Source organism: Pristiophorus japonicus, chromosome 4 (genome assembly GCF_044704955.1).
Source record: "Pristiophorus japonicus isolate sPriJap1 chromosome 4, sPriJap1.hap1, whole genome shotgun sequence".
NCBI lineage: Eukaryota > Metazoa > Chordata > Chondrichthyes > Pristiophoridae > Pristiophorus > Pristiophorus japonicus.
Window position 1 is genome coordinate 303,337,375 of NC_091980.1, and position 18,766 is coordinate 303,356,140.

The window sequence follows — 18,766 nt, forward strand, 5'->3', positions numbered from 1 at the left end:
ACATTATTATATATAACTGTATCCTAACATGCTATACATGACTGTAATAAGATATGACCTGTAACCACCAGCATACCTTACCACCAGGGGTGCACTTGCAAGAGACAGGTATATAAGGACAGGTCTCAGGCAAGTGCAGCATTCCAGAGCTGTGAAATAAAGGTGCAGGTCCAGAGTGACCTTGACTTCACTACATGCCTCGTGTGAATCTGTACTGAGGGGACAGGACTTTACAGGCAGCAGGCGCATGGGAACACCACCACCTCCACGTTCCGCTCCCAGTCACACACCATCCCGACTTGGAAATATATCGGCCATTCCTTCATCGTCGCTGGGTCAAAATCCTGGAACTCCCTCCAGAACAGCACTGTGGGAGCACCTTCATCACACGGACTGCAGCGGTTCAAGAAGGCGGCTCACCACCACCTTCTCGAGGGCAATTAGGGATGGGCAATAAATGCCGGCCTTGCCAGCGACGCCCACATCCTGTGAATTAATTTTTTTAAAACCCCTTACTAGAAATGGTAGTATAAACAGAAGAAATTTCAAAATCAGTCCAAGTGGCAGCAACGTTTGGAGCACCGCACTTTAGGAAGGATGTCAAGGCCTTGGAGAGGGTGCAGAGGAGATTTAATAATAAATAATAATAACTTTTATTTATATAGCGCCTATAACGTAGTAAAATGTCCCAAGGCGCTTCACAACAGTGTTACAGACAAACAGCTAAATTTGACACCGAGTCACAGAAGAAATTAAGGCAGATGATCAATAGCTTGTTTAAAGAGGTAGGTTTTAAGGAGCGTCTTCAAGGAGGAAAGAGAGGTAGAGAGGCGGAGAGGTGTAAGGAGGGAGTTCCAGAGCATGGGGCCCAGGCAGCTGAAGGCTCAGCCACCGATGGTTGAGCAGTTATAATGACGGATGTTCAAGAGGACAGAATTTGAGGAGCGCAGACATCTTGTGGGATTGTGAGGCTGAAAAAGATTACAGAATAGGGAGGGGCGAGGCCATAGAGGGATTTGAAAATAAGGATGAGAAATTTAAAATCGAGACTTTGCTTAACCAGATGCTAATGTAGGTCAACGAGCACGGGGGGGATGATGGGTGAGGGGGACTTGGTGCAAGATAGGACATTGCAGGAACGTTTTGGACAACCTCAAGTTTACAGAGGGTAGAATGTGGGAGGCCAGCCAGGAGTGCGATGGAAATAGTCAAGTTTGGAGGTAACAAAGGCATGGATGAGGGTTTCAACAACGGATGAGCTGAGGCAAGGGTGGGGCCGGGCGATGTTACGTAGATGGAAATAGGCGGTCTTAGTTATGCTGCGGATATGTAGTCAGAAGCTCATCTCGGGGTCAAAATGTTGACCAAGTTTGTGAACAGTCTAGTTTACCTTCAGGCAGCTGCCGGGGAGAGGGATGGAGTCAGTGGCAAGAGAACAGAGTTTGTGGTGGGGACCGAAGACAATGGCTTTGGTCTTCCCAATATTTAGTTGGAGGAAATTTCTGCTCATCCAGAACTGGATGTTGTACTGGATATTCCTCTACTATAGTTCAACATTCCATTTGTTTTGTTGATTGGTGCACCACAGTGATTGGACATGTTTAGCACCAACCCTCCATTGCTCCATCAGATACACCCTTACTGTATAACCACAATATATCATAACTATAAGATAACATAAGAACATAAGAAATAGGAACAGGAGTAGGCCACCTGGCCCCTCGAGCCTGCTCCGCCATTTAATAAGATCATGGCTGATCTGATCATGGACTCAGGTCCACTTCCCCGCCCACTCCCCATAACCCTTTATTCCCCTATCGCTCAAAAATCTGTCCATCTCCGCCTTAAATATATTCAATGACCCAGCCTCCATATCTCTCTGGGGCAGAGAATTCCAGAGATTTACAACCCTCTGAGAGAAGAAATTCCTCCTCATCTCAGTTTTAAATGGACGGCCCCTTATTCTGAGACTATGTCCCCTAGTTTTAGTTTCCCCTATGTGTGGAAATATCCTCTCTGCATCCACCTTGTCGAGCCACCTCATTATCTTATATGTTTCGATAAGATCACCTCTCATTCTTCTGAACTCCAATGAGTACAGGCCCAACCTACTCAACCTATCCTCATAAGACAACCCCCTCATCTCCGGAATCAACCTAGTGAACCTTCTCTGAACGGCCTCCAATGCAAGTATATCCTTCCTTAAATACGGAGACCAAAACTGTACGCAGTACTCCAGGTGTGGCCTCACCAATACCCTGTACAGTTGTAGCAGGACTTCTCTACTTTTATACTCTATCCCCCTTGCAATAAAGGCCAATATTCCATTTGCCTTCCTGATTACTTGCTGTACCTGCATACTCACTTTTTTGTGTTTCATGTACAAGGACCCCCAGGTCCCTCTGTACTGCAGCATTTTGCAATTTTTCTCCATTTAAATTATAATTTGCTTTTCTAGTATTTCTACCAAAGTGGATAACCTCACATTTTCCCACATTATACTCCATCTGCCAAATGTTTGCCCACTCACTTAGCCTGTCTATGTCCCTTTGCAGATTTTTTGTGTCCTCCTCACATCTTTCCCACCCATCTTTGTATCATCAGCAAACTTGGCTACATTACACTCTGTCCCTTCATCCAAGTCATTAATATAAGATTGTAAATCGTTGAGGACCCAGCACCGATCCCTGCGGCACCCCACTAGTTACTGTTTGACAACCATAAAATGACCCATTTATCCCGACTCTCAGTTGTCTGTTAGTTAGCCAATCCTCTATCCATGCTAATATATTATCCCCAACCCTGTGAACTTTTATCTTGTTCAGTAACCTTTTATGTAGCATCTTATCGAATGCCTTCTGGAAATCCAAATACACCACATCCACTGGTTCCCACTTATCCACCCTGCTTGTTACATCCTCAAAGAACTCCAGCAAATTTGTCAGACGTGATTTTCCTTTCATAAAACCATGCTGACTCTGCCTGATTGAATTATGCTTTTCCAAATGTCCCGCTACTGCTTCCTTAATAATGGATTCCAGCCATCATCATCATAGGCGGTCCTTCGAACGAGGATGACTTGCTTCCACAAGAGTTCACAGATGTTTCAATGAAGGACCCGATGTTCCAGTCCTGAACTCCAATTGAGGGAGTGAAAGATGCCTGTGCATGCCAACGACAGATGTTAGGCTAATGGGTCTATAGTTTCCTGCTTTTTGTCTGCCTCCTTTTTTAATTAGGGGCGTTACAGTTGCAGTTTTCCAATCCACTGGGACTGGCCCAGATAGTAACTGATGAATCCAATTAGGAATTTAGGAGAAAGTTTTTTACTCAGAGAATGGTTAGAATGTGGAACTCGCAACCACAAGAAGTGGTTGAGGTGCATATAAGGGGAAGTTAGATAACACATGAGGAAGAAATGTATAGAAGGATATGCTGATAGGGTGAGATGAGGAGGGGGGGAGGAGGAGGCTTATATGGAGCATAGAGCAATTGGGCCAAATGGTCTGTTTCTGTGCTGTAAATTCAATACAATTCTACGTTATTCTAAAATCCCTAGATTTCTTTCAGCTTCATCCTTGGCTATTTTGACGCCATGCATGAAGTACTTCAATTGCCTCTGTTTTCTTCCTACTACCCAACTCCAAGTGAAGCCCACCCCTTTGTCTCCCATCCAACTTTCTATCCATACTGCTACTTTTCCTCATACCATACGCCTGAATTTTTATAGCAAGTCACCTGTGAGACACTTTATCAAACAGCTGCTGAAAATCTATATAGACCACCTCTACACAATCAGTCACTTCAACAGAAGAACTATTACATTTGTCAAACTCAACTTGCCTTTGAACAAGCTTTTAGCTTCCCCTTAAATGCTATTCGCCTCATCGATGCCATGTGCTCGGCTGTCTGCCTTTGATTTTCCCAGGTATCTCCACTGCTCACTAATTCGATCTCAAGCTGTGGATTCCAGGAGTTTGCCCACAACTGACGTTGGACTAACTGGTCTATCGTTATCCATATTATCCTCCTCTCCTTGCTTGAACAGTAGTGGTTATTCTCCAGTCCTCTGGCACAATTCCCAATCTACAGGACTGGATTATCATCAAAGCCCCTACAGAGAGTCCCCTCCCAAACTTTCTTCAACTGCCTGGGATTCACAGTGACTTTTCCACTATTGTATATGCATGCCTATTTACTGTGTGATGTCTGTAACACTGTTATGCAACACTGAATGTACCCTTACACTGCACACTGCAGGTAACCCAGTATTTCAAGGAGCTGCAAATAAAGGACTATAGTTCTACACAGTTTTATTATCATATCCTTCTTTATGGAGTCATTTGCTAAAGGTGTCTGCATACACTACATCCACTTTGTGCTCAGCGATTTTCTTTTGCAGAATTACTACCTTCTTGACAGACCAACTTTAACAATTCTTCCACATCCTCCTCGAATACACCTATAATCTCACTTCCAACATCATTTACTTTATACCTCCACATCCATAGATTCATCAATTCATAGCCAGAGAATCACCTGCAATGGCTTCTCTTCCCAGCCCCACATCTTGTGACCCCCAAGGATCTATCCTTGGCCCCCTCCTATTTCTCATCTGCATTGAGGTATTGCTATGAGGTCGTGAAAGGCGCTATATAAGTGCAAGTCTTCCCTTTCTTTTATGTGGCTCGGTGTCAAATTTTGTCCTGTGAAGCACCTTGGGACGTTTTTCTATATTAAAAGTGCTATATCAGTGCAAGTTGTTGTTGTTGCTGTAGAAGGACAACATCTGGACCTGGGCTCATACGTAGCCATTTGAGGCTCCTTCCTAACACCCTCGCCTCCTCCTCCTAAGGTTTGAGGGGCAGCTGGGGGCACTCGTCTTCACAGAGGAGGCAGAAGGATTCTTGCACGTTGCAGGAGATGGGCAATTTGCAGTCAGAGTAATTGAGGTTAATGAGGCAGAGAAGTGAGTGACTATTTTTCTAGAAGCATATAAAATGTAAAAGGATAATATGGGTACGACTGCTCAGGGATGAATAATAACAGCAATAACTTGTATTTATTTGGCATTTTTAATATTGTAAGGTGCTTCACAGGGGGGTTATAAAACAAAATTTGATGCTGAGCCACATAAAGCTTGGTCAAAGAGGGGTGTCTGAAAGGAGGATAGAGAAGCGGAGAGGTTTAGGGAGGGAATTCCAGATTCCCCAGGCAGCTGAAGGCACAGCCGCCATTAGTTGAGCGATTAAAATCAGGGTTGCTCAAGAGGGCAGAATTACAGATGCGCATACAACACCAAGGTTGCGAACAGTCTGGTTCAGCCTCCGACAATTGCCAGGGTGACTAGTGAACAGAGTTTGTGACGGGGACCCAAGGCAATGGCGTCAGCCTTCCCTATATTTAGTTGGAGGAAATTTCTGCACATCCAGAACTACAGCAAAATACTGTGGATGCTGGAACATGAAATAAAAACGGAAAATGCTGGAAATCTCAGTGGGTCAGGCAGCATCTGTGGAGAGAGAAGCAGAGTTAACGTTTCAGGTCGATGACCCTTCGTCAGAACTGGCGAATGTTCGGAAAGAACAGGAGCATTGAAAGGGGGAGGAATTAGAAAAAGGTTAATCTAGATAGGGTGTGAATGGCGGGATAATGGCCCGTTGCCATTGGAGACAAAGAGAGAAAAACGTCATTGCCTCTTCATTGCAAACTGCCGACGGCACATCGGCCGTCTCAATTTCTCCGCTCCCCTCACTCACTCCAACCTACCTCCCTCTGAACTTGCAGCACTCCGCTCGCTCAGATCCAACCCCAACTTTGTCATTAAACCTGCTGACAAGGGTGGCGCTGTTGTTGTTTGGCGAACCGACCTCTACCTGGCAGAGGCTGATCGCTAACTCTCTGACACCTCCTCCTACCTCCCCCTGGACCATGACCCCACTACTGAACATCAAAGCCATCATTTCCCAGACCGTCACTGACCTCATCTCCTCTGGAGAGCTTCCCTCCACAGCCACCAACCTCATAGTTCCCAAACCCCGCACCAACCGCTTCTACCTCCTTCCCAAGATCCACAGCCAGGACTGCCCCGGTAGACCCATCGTTTCAGCCTGTTCTTGCCCCACAGAACTTATTTCTTCCTATCTCAACTGTATATTTTTTCTCCCCTTGTCCACTCTCTTCCCACCTACATCCGCGACTCCTCTGACACCCTCCGTCCGTCACTTTAACAGTTTCCCGGCCTCAACCATCTCCTTTTCACCTGGACGTCCAATCCCTCTACACTTCCATCCCCCACCAGGATGGCCTGAGGGCGCTCCGCTTCTTCCTCGGGCAGAGGCCCATGCAGTTCCCACCCACCACTCTCCCTCCTCTGCCTGGCTGAACTTGTTCTCACATTGAACAACTTCTCCTCTAACTCCACTCACTTTCTCCAAATTAAAGGTGTTACTATGGGAACCCGCATGGGTCCTAGCTATGCCTGCCTTTTTGTGGGATATTTGGAACATTCTTTGTTCCAGTTCTATTCGAGTCCCCTCCCTCACCTCTTTTTCCGGTATATTGATGACTGTATCGGTGCCGTTTCCTGCTCTCGCCCTGAACTAGAAAATTTCATTCACTTTGTATGTAATTCATTTCCACCCTTCTCTCACCTTCACATGGTCCATCTCCGACTCTTCCCTTCCCTTCCTCGACTTCTCTGTCTCCATCTCTGGGGATAGGCTTTCGACCAGTATCCACTATAAGCCCACGGACTCCCACAGATACCTGGACTATACTTGTATGGACTCCATTCCATTCTCCCAGTTTCTCCACCTCCGTTACATCTCCTCCTCCCTTCCCACTATCCAGGGCCCCAAATACTCCCTCCAGGTGAAACAGCGATTAACTTGTACTTCTTTCAATTTAGTATCCTGTATTCACTGCTCACGATATGGTCTCCTCTACATTGGGGAGACCACACGTAGATTGGGTGAACGTTTTGCGGAACACCTCCGTTCAGTCCGTAAGTGTGACCCTGAGCTTCCGGTCGCCTGTCACTTTAATTCCCTGCTCCATTCCCACTCTGACCTCTCCGTCCTCGGCCTCCTACACTGTTTCAACGAAGCTCAACGCAAGCTCGAGGAACAGCACCTCATCTTTCGTTTCGGCACTTTACAGCCTTCTGGACTCAACATCAATTTCAACAATTTCAGACCATAACCGCTAGTTTTGGCTCCCTTTCCCTTCCCCTCCGTCCCCCCCCCCGATCAAAGTTTTTTTTCTCTTTGTCTCCAATAGCAGCTGGTCATTATCCCACTATTCACACTCTATCGAGACTAACTCCTGCCATTACCATTTCTATTTAGCCCATCATCCCTTTTGTCTCTCTAATCTCTCCTGCCTTCCACCCTATCACAGACCTTCCCTTTTGTTCTTTCTTCCCCTCCCCCTTTCAGTGTTCCTTAAGAATCTGTTCTTTTCAAACATTTGCCAGTTCTGACGAAGGGTCGTTGACCTGAAACGTTAACTCTATTTTTCTCTCCACAGATGCTGCCTGACCTGCTGAGATTTCCAGCATTTCCTGTTCTGTTCATCCAGTACTGGATGTCGGACAAGCAGTCTGACAATTTAGAGACATTGGAAGTGGTGGTGAGGTAGAGCTGTGCGTCATCAATGTACATGTGGAAACTGCCAAGGGGCATAGAGGTATGCCTCATTGCACATAGCAAATATTAGGCCAGGTGACTAAAAGTTTGGTCGAAGAGGGAGGTTTTAAGGAGAAGAGAGCGGTAGAGAGGCGATGAGGTTTAGGGAGGGTATTCCAGAACTACTATTGCCTATTTTGATGCCCCACTGGCACTTTAGCGACATGGGTTGGGGACAAGGGGATAGGTATTGTCCCACAGAAACATCTCACTGTAAATTACAGCCTTTATGACAAGGTTCAACCAAAAAGAGTTGAATCAAGGCTGGCAGGGCCGGAGTTGCCAACCTAAGAAGGCCTTTAAATGAGAAGGTAGTGGGCCTACTGCTTTGCAGCGATTCTTTGCACAACTGGATGGATCGCTAAACCAATTAGGAGGGTGGAAAGAGTCAACCACGGAAGATATGGCAGGACTGACATCTGAAGAAAGACTGGATCGACTAGGCTTATATTCACTGGAATTTAGAAGAATGAGAGGGGATCTCATAGAAACATATAAAATTCTGACGGGATTGGACAGGGTAGAATGTTCCCGATGTTGAGGATGTCCAGAACCAGGGGTCACAGTCTAAGGATAAGGGTAAGCCATTTAGGACCGAGTTGAGGAGAAACTTCTTCACTCAGAGAGTGGTGAACCTGTGGAATTCTCTACCACAGGAAGTTGTTGAGGCCAGTTCATTAGATATATTCAAAAAGGAGTTAGATGTGGCCCTTACGGCTAAAGGGATCAAGGGGTATGGAGAGAAAGCAGGAATGGGGTACTGAAGTTGCATGATCAGCCATGATCATATTGAATGGTGGTGCAGGCTCGAAGGGCCGAATGGCCTGCTCCTGCAGCTATTTTCCATGTTTTTATGTGACTGGAATCACATGTAGGGTGTCAGGACTCCTTCACTGTTGAGACGTTAAACCGAGACCCTGTTTGCCCTCTCAGGAGGATGTAAAAGACCCCATGGTAGTACTACGAAGAGCAGGGGCATTCTCCCCTGGTCTCCCGGCCAATATTTATCCCTCAACCAACAACACAAAAAAAAATTATCTGGTCATTATCACTTTGCTGTTTGTGGGACCTTGCTGTGTGCAAAGTGTTTGTCTTGTATCCTGCATTACAACAATGACTATACTTAAAAAAGTACTTAATTGGCTGTAAAGCATTTTGGTAAGTCGTGAGGTCATGAAAGGTACAATATACATGCAAGGTCTTTCTTTAGTGAACCAGTTGGGTTTTGCAACAAGCCATAGCTTCCATAGCTTTCTCATGCTAGCCAATAGCTTAGTAAATCTATTGCATTTAATGTTACAATTTGCCCTACACAATACTTTACTGCACTAGTAAGCCAGTGTATTTTCTACTGCTTAACTTTTCATTAAACATAAAGATTATATTCCCAATTTTAAACATCAGATCAGTTGGACCGCAAAACCAAGAAAATATTTGCTGAAGGACTGTTTGAATTTAAGTCATGATCAAGTGGTGTGTTCTGTCTTTAAATGGATTTCAGTTTCCTGTTATTGTAATAAAGGATTAAATAAATAGCAGAGGTTTGTTCAGTCGACAGTCTTGGGACTGCACTAAAGATGGGTCTGATCCAGCATATACTAGCTTCACACAAATGGATATTATCTGCATGGATTTGAACTAAAGGAATTAAGAAGCGTCAAATTGTAAAATGGACTTTAGAATACGACTGCTCCTTTGGAAAGCGGTTATGATTTCATCATCATAGGCGGTCCCTCGAACGAGGATGACTTGCTTCCACAAGAATTCACAGATGTTTCAATGAAGGGCCCGATGTTCCAGTCCTGAACTCCAATTGAGGGGGTGGAAGATGTCAGTGCGTGGATTTTTTTAACATGTGGTGACCGTTGCACACCAGCCACCACACATAGAAACATAGAAAATAGGTGCAGGAGTCGGCCTTTCGGCCCTGAAACCCTGCATCATCATTCAATATGATCATGGCTGATCATGCAACTTCAGTACCCCACTCCTGCTTTCTCTCCATACCTCCTGATCCCTTTAGCTGCAAGGGCCACATCTAACTACCTTTTGAATATGTCCAACGAGCTGGACTCAAAACTTACTGTGCTAGAGAATTCCATAGGTTCACAATTCTCTGGGTGAAAAAGTTTATCCTCATCTCGGTCCTAGATGGCTTACCCATTATCCTTAGACTGTGACCCCTGGTTCTGGACTTCCCCAACATCGGGAACATTCTTCCTGCATCTAACCTGTCCATTCCCATCAGAATTTTAAATGCTTCTATGAGATCCCCTCTCACACACGGGCTCAACAGAGCTAGGCCTTTATCCAATGGCAAGGATTAACCAAGACGACTGGAGACCTGCTCTGCTGCACGGACCTAGTGCGCACACATATCGCAGTGTGGGCTGGGCCCGTGCTGCCCCTGGGCCCTCGGCTCTTCTGGGCCCCGTACCCTTATTTGCCGCCCACCTTCGCCCAGCTCACATAGACAAGGATCCTCTGACATGAGTGACATCCTCTGGAATGCGCTGCCTGAAAAGGCGGTGGAAGCAGATTCAACAGTAACTTTCAGAAAAAGGGAAAGTGGATAAATACTTGAAAAGAAAAAAAATGTGCAGGGCTATGGGGAAAGAGCGGGGTGGGGTGGGGGGGGAGGGCGGGTGAGGGGGGAGGGAGCGGCAGTGGGTCTAAATTGGAGAGCTCTTTCACAGACCCAGCACAGGCACGATGGGCCGAATGGCCTCCTTTGATCCTGCAGCATTCTATGATGATACCCAGTGCTACCCAGACCGCCGGCTATAAGAGGTATGCGTTGATAACACAAATCTTCACATGAAATTAACTCCGTTTGCATGGGGGTAGATTGGAACGCGTCATTCCCATGGCATTATTTCGAAGAGCACAGGAGTTCTCTGTGGAGTCCTGGCCAGCATTGTGGAATATTGGCCCAGAGTTTGCTGTCAGCGGCAAAGTGGTGGCGCTCGCGGCTGACCGCGAAGAAAACTGCCCACAAGGGTCTCCGTGGCGTCGATTTCACCCCACCCCCGACGTTAATTTGATTCTGGCACCAAGTTCTCGGGTCCAGAGACAGTGATGTCATCAAGCTGGCTAAGCAGCCAATCACGTTGAGGAATTGTCGCAGGCAGCAAACCAGGAAGTAAAATGCACTGATTATCCTTCACTTTTTAAATCATTTTACAGAGAGCTAGAATAAAGATTGGGTCGTAACTCATGGGTTTTAAGGTAAAAGCTGAAATATCATAAACAAACTTTTAAAAACATATATAAAAAGCCATGGAATTTTTATCTAAATGGAAAAAGTTGACATTCCACAAATATAAAATTTGTTTTTCAAAGCCAGAAGGGTTGTTCAGCAATAGTTATGACTCAATACACAGTTAAAAAGCCAGCTACACCTTCATTGAACAAACCTTAACATTTTCGGGTGGTTTTAACAGCGATAATAGAACGTAAAAGCTGAATGTCCCATCAGTTCAGTGATTTCTTGATTGCCAGCTTCAGTGAGTTCAATAGTTCAAGAGTTCATGTGGAGGAGCAGGGAATAACTGACAGCAACTTTTGGTTACCGCATTTAACTGTACATGTGCGGACGCTGGAAGTTACTGACAGTTTTGCCGTAATTACAACTGCAAATTCCGGGCCATGATGTCCCAATCACTGACAAAGGACCTCAGAAACTCTTCCCATCATAAAGGCAGAATTTCATCCTAAACCGAGCCCAAAATAAATGACGGTAATACCATGTTATAAAAGGGAATTTGACTTATTTGGTCACCATAACAGTAGTCTTGTAGATTTGACTATTGTTTTGTTGTTTGGGCAGCGCTCTCGCCTCTGAGTCAGTAGGACATGGGTTCAATTCCCACTCGAGTCACTTGAGCACAAAATCTAGGCCGACACTCCAGTGCAGTGTTGAGGAAGTACCGTGCTGCACTGTCGGAAGTACCATCGTCCAAATGAGATGTTAAACCGAGGCCTCATCTGCTCTCTCAAATTGACATTGAAGAACCCATGGCACTATTTTGAAGAGCACAGGAGTTCTCCCTGGTGTCCTGATCAATATTTATCCCTCAACCAACATCACAAACAGATTATCTGGGTATTATCACATTGCTTTTTCTGGGAGCTTGCTGTGCACAGATTGGCTGCCACGTTTCCTACAAAACAGCAACTACATTTAAAAATGTACTTCATTGGCTGTAAAGCGCTTTGGGGCATCCTGAGGTAGTGAAAGGCGTTATAGAAATGTAAGTTTTTTCTTTTCAGAAGGGATTTATAGCTTTCTCAATGGCTTCTAGGTAAGTGCACTCACCCACACATGACTGAGCCATTCGATTCCCAATCTTTGCTGAGTTAGCTCACCAAAGTGACTGCTTGAGGTGTAATAATCTGCCTCAATGCCCCGGGTTATGGAGTGGTACCCTTTCCATGTATGGATGGATTGTTGTACTCACCTCAGATAGATTTCTACTACTCACATAGAAACATAGGACCATAGTAAATAGGTGCAGGAGTAGGCTATTCGGCCCTTCAAGCCTGCACCACCATTCAATAAGATCATGGCTGATCATTCCCTCAGTACCCCTTTCCTGCTTTCTCTCCATACCCCTTGTCATGGTACATCAGTCATTGAAAGTTGGCATGCAGGTACAGCAGACGGTGAAGAAGGCATATGGTATGTTGGCCTTCATAGCTAGGGGATTTGAGTATAGGAGCAGGGACGTCTTACTGCAGTTGTACAGGGCCTTGATGAGGGCTCACCTGGAATATTATGTTCAGTTTTGGTCTCCTAATCTGAGGAAGGACGTTCTTGCTATTGAGGGAGTGCAGCGAAGGTTCACCAGACTGATTCCTGGGATGGCAGGACTGATATATGAGGAGAGGCTGGATCAACTGGGCCTTTATACACTGGAGTTTAGAGAGGGAATTTCATAGAAACTGATAAGATTCTGACGGGACTGGACAGGTTAGATGCGTGAAGACAGAACCAAAGTATTTGTTTAACTGGTCCGTCATTTCTTTGTTCCCCATTATAAATTCACCTGAATCTGACTGCAAGGGACCTATGTTTGTTTTCACTAATCTTTTTCTCTTCACATATCAATAGCAGCTTTTGCAGTCAGTTTTTATGTTCCCAGCAAGCTTCCTCTCATACTCAATTTTTCCCCTCCTAATTAAAACCTTTGCCCTCCTCTGCTGTATTACAAAATTCTCCCAGTCCTCAGGTTTGCTGCTTTTTTTGGCCAATTTATATGCCTCTTTCTTGGATTTAACACTATCCTTAATTTCCCTTCTTAGCCACGGTTGAGCCACCTTTCCTGTTTTATTTTTACTCCAGACAGGGATGTACAATTGTTGAAGTTCATCCATGTGATCTTTAAATGCCTATTGCCTATCCACCGTCAACCCTTTAAGTATCACTCGCCAATCTATTCTAGTCCATTCACATCTCATACCATCGAAGTTATCTTTCCCGAAGTTCAGGACCCTAGTCTCTGAATTAACTGTATCACTCTCCATCTTAATAAACAATTCTACCATATTATGGTCACTCTTCCCCAAGGGGCCTCGCACAACAAGATTGCTAATTAGTCCTTTCTCATTACACATCACCCAGTCCAGGATGGCCAACTCTCTAGTTGGTTCCTCGACATATTGGTCTAGAAAACCATCCCTAATACACTCCAGGAAATCCTCCTCCACCGCATTCCTACCAGTTTGGTTAGCCCAGTCAATATGTAGATTAAAGTCACCCATGATAACTGCTGTACCTTTATTGCACACATCCTTAATTTCTTGTTTGATGCTGTCCCCAACCTCACTACTACTGTTTGATGGTCTGTACACAGCTCCCACTAGCGTTTTCTGCCCTTTAGTATTCCATAGCTCCATCCATACAGATTCAACATCATCCAAGCTAATGTCCTTCCTTACTTTTGCATTAATTTCCTCTTTAACCAGCAACGCCACCCTACCTCCTTTTCATTTCTATCTATCCTTCCTAAATGTTGAATACCCCTGGATGTTGAGTTCCCAGCCGTGGTCACCCTGGAGCCATGTCTCCGTGATGCCAATTGCATCATATCCGTTAACTACTCTCTGCGCAGTTAATTCGTCTACCTTATTATGAATATTCATCGTATTGAGGCATAGAGCCTTCAGGCTTGTCTTTTTAACACCCGTTGCCCCTTTAGGATTTTGCTGTAATGTGGCTATTTTTGCTTTTTGCCTTGGGTTTCTCTGCCCTCCACTTTTACTTTTCTTCTTTCTACCTTTTGCTTCTGCCCCCATATTACTTCCCTCTGTCTCCCTGCATAGGTTCCCATCCCCCTGCCATATTAGTTTAAGCCCTCCCCAACAGCACCAGCAAACACTCCCCCTAGGACATTGGTTCCGGTCCTGCCAGGTGCAGTCCGGTTTGTACTGATCCCACCTCCCCCAGAACCTGTTCCAATGTTCCAGGAATTTGAATCCCTCCCTTCTGCACCACTCAAGTCACTTCATAACCTTGCCTGTGAAAAATAGGCATAAGAATTACCCGTACGTATGGAGAAAAGCAGACGCAAGAAAGAATAAAGGCATCGAGTCATTGACCGTTTTTAGTTTGCAAATCTGGTCCCATATGCTTCAGTAGTTAGTGATCAGCTTGTTTTGTCAAACTTTCTACAATTAAAAAAAAAAGTTGTTCAACAGCATCGTCCCAAAGATAGGCACATGGAATTCACCCCACCCACCTTTCCCTCACATCTCATAACTGTGGCAAAATCATCCTCCAGGCCGGGAAAACCTACGGCAAAAGCTAGTCAAGACTGGTATTGAACTCGAGTATTATTAATATGTAAAGATTAAAATCTGCTCCACAGGGAATGGGTAACGTATTGGGGATTAGGTTGGATAGCTCTTTTTCCACCGACACAGACACGATCGGCTGAATGGCCTCCTTCTGTGCCGTAAATTTCTGTGACTACCTTACCACCTATGGTATTTAGTTTTGAGACCAGCACAAACTGATGGGATGCAAGTCCTCTTTGTCTATGGGCAGTAAGAACCCCTTATGAAATAGTGTGGAGGATCAAAACAATTTCTAATGAAATCCTCTGCACAAATACTGTTCTTAATTTGGCAATCTCAGAGAGGGCTGGTGAGGGGAGTGAAAATTGTCGCACTGGTGTAGTTAGGTATAGTTTCTTAAACGATAAAGGAATAAGAGGTTATGGAGAACGGGCAGGGAAATGGACCTGAGTCCAAGATCGGATCAACCATGATCGTATTAAATCGCGGAGCAGGCTCGAGGGGCCGTATGGCCTACTCCTGCTCCTATTTCTTATGTTCTTATGTTCTAAGGTTTGGCCTAATTACATTATTTGAGCAGAATAGGATTTAACCTGTGCTATATCTAACCTGGGAGTGCTTGCTGCCGATACTGCCTGCCACTTCATAGCTTCTAACAGTGCTACCCATTTTCACAATTCACTTGCATATTCTACATTTGCTCAAATATTCTTAATGCTCACAATTCATGTAAGGATGTTTCAATTTCCTTCTTTAATAGTGAGCATTAAAATTCAAATCGCAGGACTCACAAGTGATGGTAACCGTAACATTGATTTTTTTTTTACCTATTGGTTTTGGTTTCATTTATATCATGCTGTTGTTATGAAGTTAGAATTCAGTTCACAAAGGACTGGTTGTTTCAAAGCTGATCTGAAATGTGAGAATACACAATTTTAAATAGCTGCTGCTTCTGATTTTCCAACTAATGGCCCTAATCAACATCCCTGAGGGACACAGAAAATGTCAAGGATCAGGGACTTCAGTTATGTAGAGAGACGAGAGAAGCTGGGATTGTTCTCCTGAAAGCAGAGACAGCTAGAGAGATTTAATAGAGGTGTTCAAAATCATGAAGGGTTTTGACTGAGTAAGTAAGTGTTGTGTATGGAGAAAGAGTCAGACTGAACACTGTGAGCTCAAAGTAAAGCGTGACCGTAGTCTTTTATTGCAGGTCTCCAGAGTGTCTCTCTAACCTGTGAAGCCTCCTTAAATACCTGTGCTCCCAATGGATTATGGGATCCCTTGGGACTCTGGGGAATGAGCCCTTTGGTGGCCTTACAGAGTAAATACAAGTCCACATATATAACAACATTCCCCCCCAAAGTCAATAGTGTAACTATTTACAATGCGAGTCGATCTGGGGCCTTTCTTGCCCTGGTTGATCGTCTCGGTGCGAAGGCTGGTGTTGTTGAACCATTTGTTGGGTCCTCGCTGGGCTGCTGTGCAGCTGGCCTTGCTGGCTGCCTGATGTGTTAGGTCCTGCTGGGCTGCTGTGGATAATGGGTTCTGCTTCGTGGTCAACCGTGGTGCCGGTTGCCACTGGTGTGTATGTTGGGGAATCAAAAAAGGTAGGGTCCAAGGTGGGTTACTCAGGATAGTCCATGAATCTGAGTTTGATTTGGTCCAAGTGTTTCCGGTGAATGAGTCCATTTGAAAGTTTGACCCGAAACACCCTGCTCCCCTCTTTGGCCACGGTAGTGCCGGGAAGCTACTTGGGACCTTGTCCATAATTTAATACAAATACAGGATCATTGACTTCAATCGCGCTTGACACATGTGCGCTATCATGGTATGCACTTTGTTGAAGCCGCCTACTCTGTACCTGTTCATGTAGAGCAGGGTGAACTAACGAGAGCCTTGTCTTAAGTGCTCGTTTCATGAGCAGTTCAGCAGCTGGGATCCCAGTGAGCGAGTGGGGTCTCTTGCGGTAGCTAAGCAGGACTCGGGATAGGCGAGTCTGCAGTGAGCCTTCAGTTGCCCTCTTCAAGCCTTGCTTGATGGTTTGCACTGCTCTCTCTGCCTGACCATTAGACGCTGGTTTAAACGGGGCAGATATGACATGCTTGATCCCGTAGTGGGGGTAGTGTGCTGACATGGATTGAGAACTGGTTGTCAGACAGGAAGCAAAGAGTAGGAGTAAATGGGTACTTTTCAGAATGGCAGGCAGTGACTAGTAGGGTACCGCAAGGTTTTGTGCTGGGGCCCCAGCTGTTTACATTGTACATTAAAGATTTGGACGAGGGGATTAAATGTAGCATCTCCAAATTTGCGGATGACACTAAGTTGGGTGGCAGTGTGAGCTGCGAGGAGGATGCTATGAGGCTGCAGAGTGACTTGGATAGGTTAGGTGAGTGGGCAAATGCATGGCAGATGAAGTATAATGTGGATAAATGTGAGATTATCCATTTTGGTAGTAAAAACAGAGAGACAGACTATTATCTGAATGGTGACAGATTAGGAAAAGGGGAGGTGCAACGAGACCTGGGTGTCATGGTACATCAGTCATTGAAGGTTGGCATGCAGGTACAGCAGGCAGTTAAGAAAGCAAATGGCATGTTGGCCTTCAGAGCGAGGGGATTTGAGTACAGAGGCAGGGAGGTGTTGCTACAGTTGTACAGGGCCTTGGTGAGGCCACACCTGGAGTATTGTGTACAGTTTTGGTCTCCTAACTTGAGGAAGGACATTCTTGCTATTGAGGGAGTGCAGTGAAGGTTCACCAGATTGATTCCCGGGATGGCGGGACTGACATATCAAGAAAGACTGGATCAACTGGACTTGTATTCACTGGAGTTCAGAAGAATGAGAGGGGATCTCATAGAAACGTTTAAAATTCTGACAGGTTAGATGCAGGAAGAATGTTCCCAATGTTGGGGAAGTCCAGAACCAGGGGTCACAGTCTAAGGATAAGGGGTAAGCCATTTAGGACCGAGATGAGGAGAAACTTCTTCACCCAGAGAGTGGTGAACCTGTGGAATTCTCTACCACAGAAAGTTGTTGAGGCCAATTCACTAAATATATTCAAAAAGGAGTTAGATGTAGTTCTTACTACTAGGGGGATCAAGGGGTATGGTGAGAAAGCAGGAATGGGGTACTGAGGTTGCATGTTCAGCTATGAACTCATTGAATGGCGGTGCAGGCTCGAAGGGCTGAATGGCCTACTCCTGCACCTATTTTCTATGTTTCTATGTTACGGGTCATGAATTCTTTGAACTCAGCACTGGTAAAAGATGGCCCGTTGTCGCTCACCAGTACATCGGGTAAGCAGTGTGTGGCAAACATGGCCCGCAGGCTTTCAGTGGTGGCAGCGGACGTGCTAGCCGACATTATCTCCCATTCAATCCACTTGGAGTACATGTCTACAACCACAAGGAACATTTTACCCAAGAACGGGCCTGCATAGTCGATGTGTACTCTAGATCACGGTTTTTAGGGCCAAGACCATAAACTTAGCTGCACCTCCCTGGGTACATTGCTTAACTCCGAGCATGTATTACATTTGTGAACGCAGGACTCTTAAGTCCGCATCGATACTGGGCCACCACACGTGGGATCTGGCTATCGCTTTCATCATTATGATGCCTGGGTGGGTACTGTGGAGGTCACTGTTGAAGTTGTCGCTGCCCTTCTTGGGGACCACTACTTGATTGCCCCACAGAAGGCAGTTTGCCTGTATAAACATTTCATCTTTGCGCCGCTGGAACGGCTTTATCTCTTCCTGCATTTCCACTGGGTCACTGGACCAGCTCCCGTGAAGCACACAGCTTTTGACTAGAGATAATAAGGGATCCTGGCTTGTCCAGATGTTGATCTGCCGGGCAGTGACAGGTGATTGTTCACTCTCAAATACTTCCATAACCATGGTTAGATCTGCGGGCTGCGCCATTTCCACCCAGGTGTTGGGCAATGGCAGCCTACTGAGAGCATCGGCGCAGTTTTCTGTGCCTGGCCTGTGGCGAATGGCATAGTTGTATGCGGCCAACGTGAGCACCCATCTCTGGATGTGGGCCGATGCGTTGGTATTTATCCCTTTACTCTCGGAAAACAAGGATATAAGTGGCTTATGGTCAGTTTCCAATTCGAATTTTAGCCCAAACAGATATTGATGCATTTTCTTTACCCCACTGACATACGCTAACATTTTGTTTTCAATCATGTCGTAGGTTCCCTTGGCCTTAGACAGACTCCTGGAGGCATAAGCAACCGGTTGCAGTCCCCCCAAATCATTAGCTTGTTGCAATACA